The following is an 18,518-nucleotide window of genomic DNA, read 5'->3' as shown; positions in this document are numbered from 1 at the left end:
TTAACATGTCATTTTTTTTCTCTAGCTTCTTGACTATACTGAATATAGTTATAATAACTTTAATATCTTGTATAAGCTATCATCTGTGTTTTATTTGTTTTGGATTCAGTTTACTGACTTTTCTCATTATGAGCATTTCTTTGCATGACTTTTCATTTCTATTTTGAGGCCAGAGTTATGAATTTTAACTTGTTGGATCCTTAACATTTTGTAATCCTATAAATATTTCCAAATATTTGTGCATTCATGTTATGGTACTTGGAAACAGCTTGATTCTTTCAGTTCTTGCTCTTAAGCTTTGTTAAACGTGACCATAATACAATTTGATCGGTTGTGTCTGACTCTGACTAATACTGTTTAGACAGTAGCTAATTTACTCCACTACTGAGGGAAAACACTTCTGAATATTCTACCAAATACCCATGAAATATGAAGCTTTACACTGTGTCAGATGAGAGCAAACATTAATTCTGGCTCTGTGTGTATCCCAGGGATTGTTCTTTCTAATGTTTCTCAATGTTTTCTCTCTAGTGTTCAGTGATTTCTTATAAATCCTGAGCACTTGGGGGAGCCTCCTTCAGATCTCTAGATTTCTCTGTCTTCATAATTCTCTACTCTCTGGTACTCTTCCCTACAATATCTGGCTCTCTTGACCTCAGCAGACTTACAACTTTCTTTTCTTCAACTCAAGGAGACTTTTGTGTTCCAACTGATTTCTCCTGCTTGCACCATGGTCTGGACATTTTCACCAAGAGCTATGTTGGAGCCGTCATAGGGCTAATCTTGTTAGAGTGTGTGGTAAGTCGCTTCAGTTGTGTCCAACTCTGTGCAACCCCATGGGCTGTAGCCCACCAAGCTCCTCTGTCCATGGGATTCTCCAGGTGAAGAATACTGGAATGGGTTGCCATGCTCTTCTGCAGGGGATCTTCCTGACCCAGGGATCAAACCCTTGTCTCTTATGTCTCCTGCATTGGTAGGCGGGTTCTTTACCACAAGTGCCTCCTGGGAAGTCCTCTTGTTAGCTTAACTGATCTCTTATTGCTTGATTTCCAGTGTCTTGAGAACCATTGTTTTACTTATATGCCTAGCTTTATAGTTTTCATGCATGAAGAAAAGTCTTTTCCCTGAAACTCCTTTCTGACCTGAAGTATAAATTCTGTTGAGCTATTTTCATGTTCTTATTAGCTGTTCCCATGGAGAAGGGAATGGAAACCCACTCCAGTATTCTTGCTGGGAGAATTCCATGGACAGAGGAGCCTGGAGGCCTACAGTCCATGGGATCACAAAGAATTGGACATAACTGAGCTACCAACACTCTCACTTCATAGCTACTTTACAAAATGTCATCATTTTTTGCCCACTTAAAAAAATAGGGTTATCCATTTTTAAATTTTTTTTTAGGTAATTGTGCTGTACTAATTCTTTTTATATTATGGAAAACTTTTAATGCCAAAAGTTCTAATATTAATGAAGTCTAGTTTATAAAGTTTTTCTTTAATAATACTTTGTGTCCTACCTGAGAAAACCTGACTGAAAAGGTCATGAAGATTTTCCTCTATATTTTCTGTTCGAAGTTTTATAACTAAGTTTTACTTTTAAGTTTAAAATACATTTTAGGTTAAAATTTGTATGACATAGTAGATAAGATTCACTTTTCTACCTTTTGATATTAGGTTGTTCCAGTAGTATTTGTTGAAAGGACTGTTCCTTTCTGTCAAATTACTTAGACACTGGGGTTAAAAATCAGTTTAGTTATGGTTCTTTTTCTAGGCTAACTAGTCTGTTTATTGTACATTATGTCAATATCACTGTATTGACTCTTGATAGCTTTACCAGTTAATCTTGAAATGAGATGGTATATGTCTTTCACCTTTATTCTTTTTCAAAACTGTGTTTGTGTTTTGTTTCTTTGTATTTTTATAATTTTTAGAATACATTTGTAAATTTCCACAAAATAGGCCTGGTGGGTTTTTTCCTGGGATTCTGTCAAATGTATGGATCAATCTGGGGAAGATTTGCATCTTAAAATATTGGATCTTTAATCCATTATCATAGTATATTTTCCACTTTAAAATTTTTCTTTACATTTTCATTAATTTCTCTCAGCAGTGTTTTTTGCTGTTGTCCCTGTATAAAAATAGTTCTTGTATTTTGTTAAATGTACCATTGATTAATATCTTAATGCTATTATGAATAAAAAATGAAATAATATTTTCTAATTGCTGCAAGTATTTAGATATACACATGATTTTTGTATGCAGCCCTTCTATTTTGCAATGGTTAAAATCACTTTTTAGTTCTTCTACTTTTTTTTTTTTCAGATTCTGTAGAGTTATTCACAGCCACAGGTAGAGATAATTTACTTCTTTCTTTCTGTTCTGCATCCTTTTTGTATTATCTTACTTTGTTTTCTTACATCTTTGCAGTGAGTAGGGTAGGGAAAGTATTAAACAGGACTAGTAAGAGAGAATATCCTTACCTTGTTTCCTGTTTTAGGGAGAAAGTGCTCAATCTTTCTCTATTATAATGTTACTTACAGTTTTTTTTAATGGGTTTCCATTGTCAGGTTGAGGAAGCTTCTTCTATTTCTAATATGTTGGTGGTTTTTATCATGACTGTGTAGAATTTTGCTAGATGGATTTTCTTATCTATTAAGATGACTGTATTATTTTTCTCTTTGATGTCCTGTGTGTGTGTTACTTGCTTCGTCGTGTCCGACTCTTTGCAACCCCATGGACTGTAGCCTGCTAGGCTCCTCTGTCCATGGGATTCTCCAGGCAAGAATATTGGAGTGGGTTGCCATTTCCTTCTCAAAGGGGTCTTCCCAACCCAGGATCACACTGGGGTCTCCTGCATTGTACAAAAGGCAGATTCTTTACCAGGTAAGCCCATTTAAGCATCTTCCTGCTAATGCAGAAGGCATGGGTTTGATACCTGATTTGGGAAGGTTCCTTATGCCTCAGAGCAACTAAGCCAGAGCTACTGAGCCCTCTTGCCTAAAAGCCTATGCTCCTATTGCCCTAGTTTTGTTAAGTAAATTGATTAATTTTCAGATGTTAAACCAACTGTACATTCTTTGGATAAACCCTACTTGGTCATTTTAAATTAACTTTTTCAATGTTGCTGGGTTTCATTTGTTAATTTTATATTAAGATTTTGGTGGTTTTTTTTTTTTTTTTTGCATCTATGTTCATGAGAGTTGCTACTCTGAGGTGTCCTGTTTTTGTAATATCTCTATCTGGTTAGGCATTAAGGTAATGCTGGCCATTTAGAATGAGTTTGGAAGTGTCCCTTTCTTTATTTTCTAAAATATTTTCTGTATCATTAGAATATTTCTTCCTTAATTGTTTTCCAGGTTTCAACTAGTAAAACTTTTGGGGCTTGTAGTTTTCTCTGTGAGAAAATTTTTATTTACAAATTTAATTTCCATACTAGATATAGGGCTGTTCTGTGTCAGTGATGTAATTTCTCTCTTTCGAGTAATATGGTCTTTCCACATAAATGGTTGAATTCACTTGTTTATTCCCTCTCCTTATTTAATCTGGTTAGAGGTTTTTCAGTTTTTTTGAGAACCAGCTTTTGTTTTCTATCTTTTGTCTATTGTTTTTCACTTATATGTTGATTGATTTAGCATAGTAGTATTATTTCCTTTTTTCCCTAAATTTTTATCATTAATATTCTGTTTGAGTTTTTTTCTTCTTAAGGTGTAGCTTCAGATAGTTTATTTTAGGCTCTTTGTTTTCAACATAAGCGTTTAAGTCAAACCAATAACTTTCCTTTAACCACAGTTTTAGTTGCAGTTTACAAATTTTGATGTCTTATAGTTTGTTTTATCAGGTCAAATAGTTTTTAATTTTACCTTTTGCTCTCTTATTTGATCCATGGGGTTTTCAGGAAAGTATTTTTGAATTTCCAAATATCTGGGCATTTCCTGATAGTTTTAATTGACTTCTAATTTAATATCATGACTTTTTAAAAAATATATTGATCTGTATGAGCTGTTTATAGACTTTGGAGATTAATCCCTTGTTGTTTGTATCATTTGCAAATATTTTCTCACATTCTGTAGGTTATCTTTTCATTTTGTTTATGATTTACTTTGCAGTGCAAAAGCTTTACTAGGCCCCATTTGTTTATTTTTCTTCTTATTTACATTACTCTAGGAGATGGATCTGAAAAGATATTGCTGTGATTTATGTCAAAGAGTGTACTGCCTATGTTTTCCCCTAGGAATTTTGTAGCGTCCCCAGTCTTACATTTAGGTTTTTAATCAATTTTGAATTTATTTTTGTGTGTTGTGTCAGGGAATGTTATAATTTCATTTTTTACATGTGGCTGTCCAGGTTTCCCAGTACCACTTATTGAAAAGACTGTCTTTATCCCACTGTATATTCTTGCCTCTTTTGTCATAGATTAATAGACCATAACTCTGTGGGTTTATTTCTGGCCTTCTATCCTTTTCACTGGTCTATATCTCTATTTTTGTGCCAGTACCATAGTGTTTTGATTACTGTAGCTTTGTGATATAGGCTAAAGTCAAGGAACCTGTTTCCTCCAGCCTTATTTTTCTCTCTCAAGATTGCTTTGGCTATTTGGGGTCTTTTGTGTTTCCAAATAAGTTGGAAAGGGTGTGGAGAAAAAAGAACCTCCCCCTACATTGTTGGTGGGAACATAAATTGGTACAGCCACTATGAAAAATAGTATGGAGTTTCCTTAAAAAACTAAAATTATAGCTACCATATGATCTGAAATCCCATTCTTGGGCATATATCTGGGGAAAAACATAATTCAAAAAGATCCATGCACCCCAGAGTTCACTGCAGCACTATGTACCAGTGGCCAAGACATGGAAGTAACCTAAATGCTCATTGACAGATGAATGGATAAAGAAGTAGAATATATATACAATGGAATATTATTTAGACATAAACAAGAATGAAATAATGCCATTTGCAACAACATTCAGGGCCCTAGAGAACATCACTTGCTAAGTGAGGTAAGCCAGAGAGATAAAGACAAAATCATATGATATTGCTTTTATGTGGAATCTAAAAAGAGTGGTAAAATGAACTTACATACAAAACAGAGATTGACCCACAGACACACAGAACAGACTTATGGCTAGCAAAAGGAACAAGAGGCGTAGGGATGAATTGTGAATTTGGGATTACACATTACTATATAAAAAATAACCAACATGGACCAGGGAACTATATAGTAAAAGGGACTATACTCAATATTTTATAATAACCTATAAGGGAAAAATACCTGAAAAAGAATAGATATATGTATATGTACAACTGAATTACTTTGTTGTACACCTGAAACTAAGAGTTTTGTAAGTCAACTATACTTCAATTTAAAAAATGCCACTATGATAAGACTACAAACTCTGTATGACTTCAGTCCTTTTGATTATTCAGTTGATTATTTTGTTGGGATGAGTATTCTGTAATATCAGATACGTCAAGTTGGTTGATTGTGTTATTCAAGTCCTATCTACTCTCACTTTTTGTGCCTATGTTTTCCATCAATTTACTGAAGTGTTGAAATCTTCCATTGTTCTTGTGGGTTGGTTTAAGTTTTCTTAGCTTTTGTTTTAAATATTTTGAAGAACTGTTGTTTAGAGTATTCACATTTAGTATTGCTCTTTCTTCTTGGCTAATTGACATTTCTGTCATTTTGAAATGTCTATCCTGTCATATCCTTTTCCTGGAATGTACTTTTTCTGATATTGATATAGCTGCTTCAGTTTTCTATTGATTAATGTGTGCATGTTTTTTGTTTTTCTGTCCTTGTACTTTTAATCCATGTCTTTGTAAGTTCATTTATTGATGAATAGTGTATGGTTTAGTCATGATTTTTTGTTCAATTTGAAAAAAAATTTTGGAAATTTTAGGCAGTTTGTGTGTAGTATAATTATTAACATCACTGGAGGCTAGTTTTCCATTATCTTATTTGTTTTCTTTTTGTCCTATATATTTTCTTTTCCTCTTTGCTATTTTCCTGTTTCCATTTGAATTAGTTTGACTATTTTGTAATGTTTGTTCTTATATATATTTTTGTATTATTAGCAATCTTTATTTTATTTCACTTAGGTGTACATTGTTAACCTTATTGTAATCTACCTTCAAATAATTGTATACCGTTTTATGCACATTATAATAATCTTAGAGCTATATACTTCCATTTCCCTCCTCCTTTTTATATTATTGTGCTATTTTTGTCCATATTGCAAATCTAAAAATACTATTATTATGGAAATATTTACTTATTTCTTAAAGAAGCTTTAAAAATGGATAAAATATCTTTTTAGACTTAACATGTATTTTCCATATTGGCATGCATACATGTCTTTGTGTATGTTGAATTTTCTATGTGATTTTATTTTCCTCTAGCCGAAGAATTACTTTAACATTTCTTTAATGGAAACCTGATGCAATAAAATTCTCTGAGGTTTGGCTTTTCCCAAAATATATTTATTTTTTCCTTCCTTTTTGTGTTTTATTTATTTATTTTTATTGAGATGTGGTTGATGTACAATATTATATGTTACAGGTGTACCATATAGAAATTCATAGTTTTTAAAGGTTTTACTACATTTATAGCTATTATACAATATTGGCTGTATTCCCTCTATTGTACAATGTGTCCTTGTAGCTGACTCTTTTACTGTTTTTTAATGATGTTTCCAGATATAGAATTCTAGCTTTACCATTATTTTTTCTTTTAGCACTTTAAAAATGTCATTGCATTGTCTTTTGGACTGCATTGTTCTTTATATTTGAAGTTATTCTTATCTTTGTTCCCCTGTTTTTTGTACCATGTCTTTTTTTTTTTTGATTTGTATTTACAATTTTCTCTTTAATACTAGTTTTCAGCATTTTAACTATGATATGCCTTGATATTATTTAATTTGTGTTTATTATGCTTGTGTTTAATTGACTCTCTTAGAGTGAAAGGTTTATAATTTTCATCAAATTTTTAAAAATTCTGACATTATTTCTTCAAATATTTTATCCACCCTATCCTGATGGTTGCTAGATTAGATCCAAAGGAATATTAATGATATATTGTGATATATTATTCACTTTGAGAAATGATAAATAGCAAAACAACTCCAATTTTAATATGCTTTATAATTTTGCAAATTGCTTTTATCTACATTTAATGTATCATTCAAACAATTATGAAAATTAGTCTACTTACTCTATTACCTCATTGTGTTATTGAAGGTGATGGAAACAAAGAAAACATAAAGAACATATATATAATATGGTGTAATAAGTGATTGTAGTGGAGGCTCGCATCCTTCATTATGGGAAAGCAAAAAAAAAAAAAAATCTAACTACCCTGCGTTGGGTTCACTAGGAGACAGAAATGGTGACATTTCAGCTGGGTATTAAAGAGTGACTGTAAGTGTACTAGCTGAAGAAAAATAAAAGAGAAATATGTTCTATTGATTAAAGAATACTTGAAAAGGCTCAGAGGTTTAAACAAACCTTGTTCTTTGAATCGTGATGAGCCATTTGTTATGACAAAAGCTGAAGCACAAGAGTCTGTGAGATAAGAGGTATTAAACAAATAGGTTGATTCTTTAGTGCTATATTAGCAAGCTTGGGTTTTGAAATAAAGGTAATATATTGTGCTCCCTTTTTATGGTGATTTATTTTATAATGATATCAAGGGTGTGGTGATTTAACCAAAGCAAAAAGTAAGAATGACCTTCTTTTAAGCAACTTTGCTACTGAAGTAGTCACAGGAGTTCTTTTTTGATCCTAGTTTTCCAAATTTGTCTGAGTATTATACAAAGAACTATATAGTAGGCTTTTATTTGCATTACTTTTACTGTCCTCTGTTAGAAGCTGTGACAGATAAGCTAGAAAACTGCCTTCCTTTCACTCACATGAGACAGAATCCTGTCCTGATCTTTTGAGTTTGGGATGTTTGCAATGTTGGTGAGTTCTTTTAGTTCAGTGATTTAACTGACTAAGCTAGGAGAGAAATACCTGAAACTGACATGGACCTTTGCCAGAAGATTAGCTAGGGAAATATTAGATTTCCAAAATCTAGTCTCTATCCCTTTAAAACAGATAATTTACAGGAGAATAAAAAAATCTTGAAAATTAATGGCAATTTTGAAATAGAATATTTTGTCAAAATCAAATTCATTTCATTAAATGCTTGAGAAGAATGCAACGAGTAAATGAGGTATGAATAACTGTAAGATGGGACAATTACCACCTCAGAAACAATATATTTGTAAAGTTAATTCTTCTCGAACATGAACAATCCCCTTACACTTGACCCCTTTCTATCGCCTCGTCCACGCTTGAACTCTCCTTGAACTTTGAAGATCCATCTTGAGAGTATGATACGGCCATCTCTTTTGCATCTGGTTATTTTAGCTCCAATTTGCAGCCCTAAAATGGCAATTATGGTGATATATTGCTCAAGTCACCCGACATGGATTAGTATCGGGATCAGCACATTTATGCACAGGAGTAGTGAATGGAGACTGCAGCTATGATTTTAAATGACTTGATTAATTCTGAAACAACATTTCAGAGTCCATTAGGTCCAGCAGGTGTTGGGGTGCAGACTGCTTTTTCCTAAGCAGCATATTCGATTAAAGTGCCAAAGTATTTTGGATTCAAACATTGTCTTTCCCAGAACAGTTTCCTTTCACTCTGTTAAATCCCCTTAACAATCAGCACTCCTGAAAGAGATCCTCTCCCCATTCTGCCTCTACCCAAGTTCTCTTGTGTCGGTTAGTGATCTGCCAGCTCTGTTTGAGCAACTTGAACAATGTGTTCTGTTCTTGTTCAAGAGGGCATTTACATGACAGAACTGCTGCTAAAAGCTCCTGCTGACTCAGGTCAGAATAAGGCCAATTGTGCTGTTTATCCTAAGGGCCATTTCATCAGCAACTCATGTCAAGGGTAGCAATGTGTCTGGTTAATGCCTTGATTCAATGCTTTCTTTTACTACTAAAAATACATGTACATGACTTTACACATCTCCCTTCTGCCCCTCACCCCATTAATAAAAAACACGTCAGGCTGGGTTTTTCATTTAAGTTCTTTGGGATTTCAAATTCCTAGATTCTTTGTTGATTTTTTATGGATTCTAAGGTATCTTTCTCTGACAATGGGCTTTTCATGCTTCATTACTTCCAATTCTTTTCTTTACAACATTTCAATGGGTCCATGATACAACAGTTGTAGAATAATCTCAAAATGTGGCACAATGATCTGTTCTGTCGTCTGTTCTCCTAGTACAATGTACTTGTCTCTGCTAAAGCACGTATCAACATGAATTCTATTTGTGTATTACTACATCTGTCCTCCTTAGGAGTTACAACTTGTTCTTTTATTTTTGTGCTAATTGCATATCTATCCATCCTTTAACCCACCCATCCATCTATCCATTCATTCATCTATCCTAACACATTCAGAGCCTTCCATTACTACTAATTGTTGTTGGTGGTCTTTGCTAAACCATGTGCTAGATACTCAATAAATATTTTTAATTACTTTGAATGAGTATGTTCTCAGAAGCCAAACAAAGATCAAATCATAGTGTTTTAGTCACCTGCAATTAATACTGCCCTTATAAATAAGGATATAATAAATATACAAAAATTGTGTAGCAGTATGAGGCAGGACACTTGGATACTAGTATTAGCTTTTTTACTACTGGTTGAGTAACTTCAAGAAGTCACATAATCTCTCTGTGAATTTTTTCATTTTTAAAATATAGATAAAACTGTTTGCCCTACTCAACTTATAGTGCTGCTGAAAGGGCTGAATAGAATATAAGTGAAAATATTTTAAAGCTATCCAAAAATACTAATTAATATGATGATATCAAGTATATGATTATGTTTTAGATGTGGCATGCCTGGGAATAATATCTCCCATAGCAAGAGAAATAGTGTTCACTATGAGGCTAGCATAAATAAACTGATAAAATTATTCTACTGTCCAAACCCCCAAATTATAAATTTATATATACAGATTTAATATACGGGCCAATACAAATTTCCTTCATAAGAAATGGATACTAAGTTTAGCTATAACAGTTCAAGTTTTTCTTTTACACTAAAAGGAATAATATAAAAACTGAATACACATTATTTTAACTTTGAAAACTTAGAAGGTGAGTTATGTAATAATTTTCCATATTGGCTTTAAAATCATTATAATTTCAAAGGATAGCTTATAATTATAGTTGTATAATTTATATATAAATTAAAAAAATGCATGAGCTTTAAATACACAAGCTTAAAAATGGAGATTTTTCCTCTTCTGCTGTCTCTTCTTGCAAATATTGAAGCAACTGTAAAATAGCACATAGGAGTCAGACAAATAGAAATACTTATTACTTCTAACAGCTGAATTAGTGATATTACTTTAGATTTATGGCTGGAGAGGGCTTGCTAATATATCATTTGATTATAACCTTTCTTCTCTCCTCAGAACTATAGGCTCCTCCTTGCAGAGGTAGGTCTTGAACTGCTAAACTCTCATGTGGGAGAAGAGGTTCAAAAGCTTGCACCCTGTAGTCAAGCAGGATCTGAAAGAGGGACCCAGAAGATGCTGAGTCGAATGGACTTCATTACTTCTCTCCAATTTATCAATTAGATCAGTCATTCTTCCATTAGAGGAGTGAGTTGAGGGAGAGCCTGAGTCTCTCTTCCATGGTTTGCCCTGGGGAATAGAGTGAAAATTTCTTCTTTTAGATGGAGACAAGAGAAATAGTAGTAAGTGTCCTCCATAAATCATTATGGTCTGTTAACCTCTGAGCAAACGCCACCCTCATAGCAGAACTCAGGCTATGTCAAGGGGGACTGTCAACATCTCCTGGGCTCTGAGAAAAATAAAGGCCTTAAAAAATAAAAAATAAAGGCCTTGCCTGTCTGTTTTGCTGTTGTTCAGTCACTAAGTGTGTCTGACTCTTTTGAGACCTCATGGTATAGCCCACAAGACCCCTCTTGTCTATGGAGTTTCCCAGGCAAGAATACTGGAGTGGGTTGCCCTTTCCTTCTCCAGGGGATCTTCCTGACCCAGGAATCGGACCCAAGCCTCCTGCTTTGGCAGGAGGATTCTTTATCACTGAGCCATCTGGGAAGACCCTTGCTCTTTTGTATCTCTTCCCAAATCCTAAGTCCCTGCCATACCTTCACTTTTTAAAAATCTAGCCAAGAGTTTAGTCCTCTTGTTTAAAAACAAAAGAAAAGTTTTTCTCTAACATAAACTAGTCTATCTTTCACTTCAGAAAGTTGGACTTGTTAGTTGCTAAGGCTTCTTTTTGTTGAAAATATTTAGAGACTAAATGATACAACATTCATTCAGGGAAATCATGAAATTGCTCAAACACTGGTTTTACACTTTTAAGTCAGGCTTTCTTCTTCTTTCATTCTGAAGAACTTAGGTTGTTGATTTTAAATGGTAGATGACCAGATACTTCAAATCTTTTAATAGAAGTCAATAGCAAATCAGTCAATTAATGTTGAAATGAATGAAAACTATCAAAAGACTATTTCAGTGCATTTTACTTTATAAATTTCATTATTTTACTGTTTTACTTTTTCAGGCAACACTTTCTTGGGCATGGGAAAAAATGTCTAATTGAATTTCACATACCTTTGTTGACCATCTATTGTATGCAAGGCATAGTGCCAAATGTTATGGAAAATACAAAAACAAAACATACAAAATGATAAAATATGATTCCCATCTATCTATAAAAGCAATTTCACCTACAAGCATTTATATCCTAGCAGAAATATACTGAAAAAATCCCAATAGTACAGGCCAAGGACATTATAATATGGTCTGAAGTAAAATAGAACAAACCCAGAGCTGCCTGGATTAAAAATAATGAAAAAGAGACTGTAATACTAAAGACATGTATTTTAGTGAGAGGTATATTAGAGCAGACTGGACCACAGAATCCAAAAGAGTATTGTAATCATACAGTTGGGACAATAGCACAAAGCTCTCTGTGCCTGGGAGGGAGCTTTGAATAGCTCAGTGAGTCTTTCATTTGAATAGATGGTTTGGGCAGAAGCTTCTCAGGCCTTGGAAGAGTGTGGAGGAAAGAGGAGGATATAATATGAATATCTTACCCCTGAGCTTTAAGATGAGAACAGTGGACTTCTCTCATCCAAAATGAGATGATCAAACTATTCCGAACAGCCAAGAAACTGTAATTTAAACCCAGACAGCTTAATGGCATGAGGAGTTTCCATAGATAAAATCACTTTACAGAAGAGTACTCTCATATCTTGACATTTCTTCAAGTTTCTCTAAGCAAAATTAGTTAATGTTCATAAATTAAGGTTCACATCATCTTACTGATTATGAGAGATGAATGCCCTACTGAAAAGAACAAATGGGACTCAAGTCTGCCTTAAAGATGACACTAAGTTCAGTTCAGTTCAGTCGCTCAGTCGTGTCCGACTCTTTGTGACCCCATAAACAGCAGCACTCCAGGCCTCCCCATCCATCACCAACTCCCAGAGTTTACCCGAACTCCTGTCCATTGAGTTGGTGATGTCATCCAACCATCTCATCTTCTGTCGTCCCCTTCTCCTCCTGCGTTCAATCTTTCCCGTCTTCAGGGTCTTTTCAAGTGAGTCAGCTCGTTGCATCAGGTTGCCAAAGTATTGGAGTTTCAGCTTCAACATCAGTCCTTCCAATGAATACTCAGGACTTATTTCCTTTAGGATGGACTGGTTTGATCTCCTTGCAGTCCAAGGGACTCTCAAGAATCTTCTCCAACACCACGGGTCAAAAGCATCAATTCTTTGGCGCTCAGCTTTCTTTATAGTCCAACTCTCACATCCATACATGACTACTGGAAAAACCATAGCCTTAACTAGACAGACCTTTGTTGGCAAAGTAATGTCTCTGCTTTTTAATATGCTGTCTAGGTTGGTCATGACACTAAAGGAGTAAATAATTGCTTGTTAAGGTTTTTATTTGTTTGCTTACTTCACAAACTTTTTTAGTTTCCACCTCATCATAGAAGTATAGAATTCTTAAAGTTTGAAGTATTTTTAAAAGTCATCTAAGAATAACTTCTCACCCACTTCAATGTCTCTTAAAATGTCTCTTATAGATGGTTATGGCAAGTCCATACCTCCTGAGCAAGCCATAGTTTGGTAGTTTTAGTGATTCAAAAGCCTTTTTATTTTCAGTTGAATGAAAATCTCTTACTTGAAAACCTTCACCCATTAAACCCATTTCTGACCTTCAGATAAACATAGAAACAAATCCATATGTCCCATCTGAAAATGACCTTCAAATGTTTGAATGTAACTGTAATGTCTTTCCTTAATTTTTCCTTTGAGCCAATCGTATTCAGTTCCTTCAGTTATTCTTTGTGTGGCATCTTTTTCAGGAGAGTATCTTGGGAATAATATTTCTCTGTATTCTGAGTTTCATTGTTATTGTTCAGTTGCTAAGTCATGTCTGACTCTTTGGAACCCCATGGACTACAGCATGTCAGGCTCCTCTGGCATCCACTGTCTCCCGGAATTTGCTCAAATTCGTGTCCATTGAGCCTGTGATGCTATCTAACCATTTCATCCTCTGCTGCCCCCTTTCCCTCCTGCCCTCAATCTTTCCCAGCATCAGGGTCTTTCCCAATGAGTTAGCTCTTCACATCAGGTGACCAAAGTATTGGAGCTTCAGCTTTAGCAACAGCCCTTCCAATAAATATTCAGGACTTTTTCCTTTAGAACTGACTGATTTGAATGGCACCCCACTCCAGTACTCTTGCCTGGAAAATCCCATGGATGGAGGAGCCTGGTAGACTGCAGTCCATGGGGTTGCTAGGAGTCGGACACGACTGAGCGACTTCACTTTCACTTTTCACTTTCATGCATTGGAGAAGGAAATGGCAACCCACTCCAGTGTTCTTGCCTGGAGAATCCTAGGGATTGGGGAGCCTGGTGGGCTGCCGTGTATGGGGTCGCACAGAGTTGGACACGACTGAAGTGACTTAGCAGCAGCAGCAGCAACTGTCCAAGAGACTCTCATGAGTCTTCTCCAGCACCACAATTCTAAATTAATTTCATAGGCACTGAAATTGCCACACTCTCTCCCTCTCTACTCTTTTTGGACCTTTTCCATGTTTCCCTTCCCCATTGTTGCAAGATGACATGGAGGCATAAATAAGCGCTGAGCTTGCATGAGCAGACACAGTTCTAATAGTTTGAGAGGGATTCAAAGGGAATGCTGTTTGCTTGCAAAGAGGGTTTCTCTGCACACCACTGCTGTGTGCAAGGTGCTCACCACTCAATTTTTAATCAGCATGAAAACTTGATAGTCTATTTTCTTAGGATTTAGTAGTGAATTAACACAAAACAACTGGTCTTATTATATTCTACATGGTCAAGGACATATACCTCCAACTTTAAGTCTACTTATTATAGGTCAGAGCACTAAAAAATATTTCCAAATGATTGAGGACAAAAATCTTTCTGTGGAAAGGTGTTTTATTTGGAGCCTAATTTCTCTAAGTTTTGTGACTGTGTTTATTCATTGCACAGAATAATTTTTCATTTTTCCAGTGTTTTTCTCTTTTTTTAAATTGAGATGCAATTGGCATCATATTAGTTTCAGATGCACCACATAATGTTTCAATATATGTGTATATTGCAAAATAATCACCATGATAAGTCTAGTTAACTTTTTGTCACTATTCCTGGTAACAAAAGTTTGAGTACTCTAGGATCTACTCTCTTAGCAACTTTCAAATATGCAATACAATATTATTAACTACAGTTACCATGCTGTACATATATCCGCATGACTTATTTATTTTATAATGCGGTTCATGGGGTCGCAAAGAGTCAGACACAACTGAGCGACTGAACTGAACTGAACTTATACCTTTTGACTATCTATACATATTCTGCTCACTCCCTAACCCCCACCTCTGGCAACCACCATTGTGTTCTGTGTGTATTTGTGTGTGTGTGTAAGATTTTACATATAAGTGAGATCATATGATATTTGTCTTTCTCTGTCTGACTTATTTCATTTAGCATAATGTCTTCAAGGTTCATCCATGTCATCATATATGGCAAGGTTTCATTTTTTTAATGGCTGAATAATACACACACACACACACACACACACACACACACACACATGCTACCTTTTCTTATTCATTTATCCATTGGTGGACACTTCAGTTGTTTCCATATCTTGCTATTGTAAATAATGTTGCAGTGAACATGGGGGTGCATATAACTTTTTGAGTTATTTTGTTTTCTTTGGAAAAATACCCAGATGTAGAGTTGCTGTATCATATAGTAGTTCTTTTTTTTTTCTTCAATTTTTAAAGGAACCTCCATATTCTCTTCCATAGTGGCTGTACCAATTTACATTCCCATCAACAGTGCATGAGGATTCCCTTGTTCGCACTTTTCCTGAACTGGTATTGCCTAAGAGTTGAAGTGCAGATATCAATTATCCAGAAGCAGACATTTAGTTGACTTTGAAGAAACCCAAACTTCGACTATGATTATTTTGACATTGAAAACTGCATTTTCCTCTGAGTTTCAAATCATAGCAAGTTATTCAGGAAAAAAAAATATTTAAAGATATCCTGAAAGCCTAGTTTTAAGTTAAGGAGAGGACTATGTAAAAAGGTGAGTGAGCTTTCTAAACACTTAGGGAAACTAATATATGTATTGGGAGCATGGAATGATGGCAAAGGTGTATAGTGGAATCTGAATTCATGGGAGGGGCATGAATAAGAAGGTGACAGGGGTCTGTGTCTCAGATGACTGTCTCTTATTAGAACTTCTGTTGCTGACACTTCCCACAGACAACAGTGACTTGTTAATATATTTTGCTGAGAAAATGGATAACCCTAACTTCACACCCTTCCAGAGTTGAGCAAGTGGACAGACTTCATCATGCCTCAGTGCACCACAGAGGGACCCTCTTTTCAAAACGCCACGCTGCCCTTCTCTGGGACCTTCCCCACCTCCAAACCTTCAAGACAACAGCCTAACACTAGCTGTGTCTGTAATGAATGAGGAGGAGTGGCAACACCCCACTCTCTGTCACAGACCTGAACATTCCGTTGAAATATTTCCTCTGAAGCAGAATCTGACCTCAGGCACACAGCATCCTTTGTTCATATTTCTCACTCTGCTCCCCACTGAAATGGTGGATTTTAACACCAGAAGCTCAAGAAAGATGTGCAAAATAGAGCACAGGGATATACAGATCTTTATTTGATTAACACTGTAAATTCCATTTTCTCAGAATGGCCAGTTTTTCCCTACCTAGCAGCAAAAAGACAGTTAAAGGGACTTTTGGTGACATTCCCTTTGTTTAATGAAGCTTGGAGTTATGGGCAAGTGCCTTGAACTGCCGTTATTATCTGCATGACTGAATAAGGGCTGAGGGTCCAGATCTGTGCAAAGAGTTTTATTGCAAATAGGCACATTGATCATTCATAATCAGACCTACCAGGTCAGCAGTGCTGAGGCGTCAGCAAGCCCTGAAAAAGCTGACCAAAGGAGCCCTGGTGCTCACAGGTTAATGTAATATTCAAGCAGAATGAGGTCTTTCCTTTCTTATATGCTTGTCTCTCAGCGTTCTTCTGACAGAGTGGGAATGAGAACCCACACGATCTGAACTGTATCCCATATAACCAATCACCATGTCATCCCTGGTTCATTTTAGGGCTCCACAAGTTTCCGGAGCCTGGATTCTTTTAGAGGTGCATTCCTTCAATGTAAAGATTTGTGCTTTAGATCTTCCAAAGCTGCTTTGGAATATTACGGAGCTGCTTCTTGTAAACATATGGCCTTCTGATTTCCAATATTTACTCACATTAGTAGCCGCATTCAGGAGGGAGCATTTCAAAAAAGATCACTTTCTGAAGATTTAGAGTGAATTTCAAACCACGTGTTTGTTTCATTTCTTTTGTCTAGTCAGCTTTCAAAATATACTTTCAAACACATGAACATCCTACTTAAAAATTCAGCTTTATGGAAGTTAGTGTCCTAGTGAAAATATGATGAACATATTACTCTCCTGATGAGTCCAAGGTATTGATCTCACAACAGTCTTTGTATCCTGGATTGCTGACACAACACCACATGGATGATTGAAAAGGTGAGTGCCTTCTCCTAGGTTACAAATTTGGAGAACTAGAAACCCAGGCAGAATATCTTCTGCCTCCCAATTCTGCTCAAAGGAGTAACAAAGCTAAGGAGGTATTTATCATGAAAAGGGACAACAGTATTGGCAGAGATTTAAAATTTGAGCTGATTACAAAGTCAAAGAAGAGCAATTTGAGATTAATAGCATATGTAAAAGTACCAGAAACTTAATTTTTTTAAATTAAAAAAATTTTTTTTTCATTTATTTTTATTAGTTGGAGGCTAATTACTTTACAATATTGTAGTGGTTTTTGTCATAAATTGACGTGAATTAGCCATGGATTTACATGTATTCCCCATCCTGATCCCCCCTCCCACTTCCCTCTCCACCTGATTCCTCTGGGTCTTCCCAGTGCACCAGGCCCGAGCACTTGTCTCATGCATCCAGCCTGGGCTGGTGATCTGCAGAAACTTAATTTGATGTTCTGTGTTCATACAGAAAAATGATATCACTAGTCCACTGAGCATGGAGCATGCTTTGTGAATATTTTTCTATTGGTGATGAATTTGCAGTGATAAGTCCACACATGATCACTCAGTTGATTTTGTGACCGAGGACAGTCACAGGTAAGATGACCAGCAAGAGTAAGAGGTTTACTGAAAGATGAACTCATGAGTTTGCTAGCGTAATTTCCTAATTGGCTATCCTAATTGAACACAGAGTGTACTCTAAGGGTTAAGAACTTAAGTGTGACCAATTTGATAATCACTTTTCCAGACACTTGATTCAGGCAATTATTAGACTTCAAGACAGGATATGATTCTTCAATGATATGTTAAAAAATGATGAAGAATTTTTTAATCTAAAACAGCCAAACATATATACTTACAGATGAAACTATTTTTAGATTTTTTTCACTGTTGCAAACTCAAGATCATCTGAAAATAGTAGTGCAACAAGCTTTTGGATTGATTTTTGCTTAGTCAAATATGTAGTTGATATTTAGGTCACAGTAATTTGATTTAAATGATTAACTGGGGTAGTTGAATCATAGAATTTTAGAAATATAAGGACTTTATGGCTCAATCCTTTGCTTTGTAACTAAGCTTGAGGCTCAGGAAAGTAAATGACCTCTCTTGAGACAATAGGCTAGAGATTGTCAGAAACTTACACCTCAGTGTTCCTTACTTGCACTTTGTAATAATTTGTATTTTTTAGTTTTTTCACACATGCATATTCATTTCTGGTCCCCTCCTCAAAAAAATACCTTGGAGAATACAACCATTCTGGTTACAATGTTAATTTATGTGAGACCCCCTATTTTATTTTCTGTGACTGGTCATTTATTTGGCTTGTATGTTTTTACAATACATTTTT

Source organism: Dama dama, chromosome 6, assembly GCF_033118175.1.
Source record: "Dama dama isolate Ldn47 chromosome 6, ASM3311817v1, whole genome shotgun sequence".
Lineage (NCBI taxonomy): Eukaryota > Metazoa > Chordata > Mammalia > Artiodactyla > Cervidae > Dama > Dama dama.
This window is presented reverse-complemented; position numbering follows the sequence as displayed.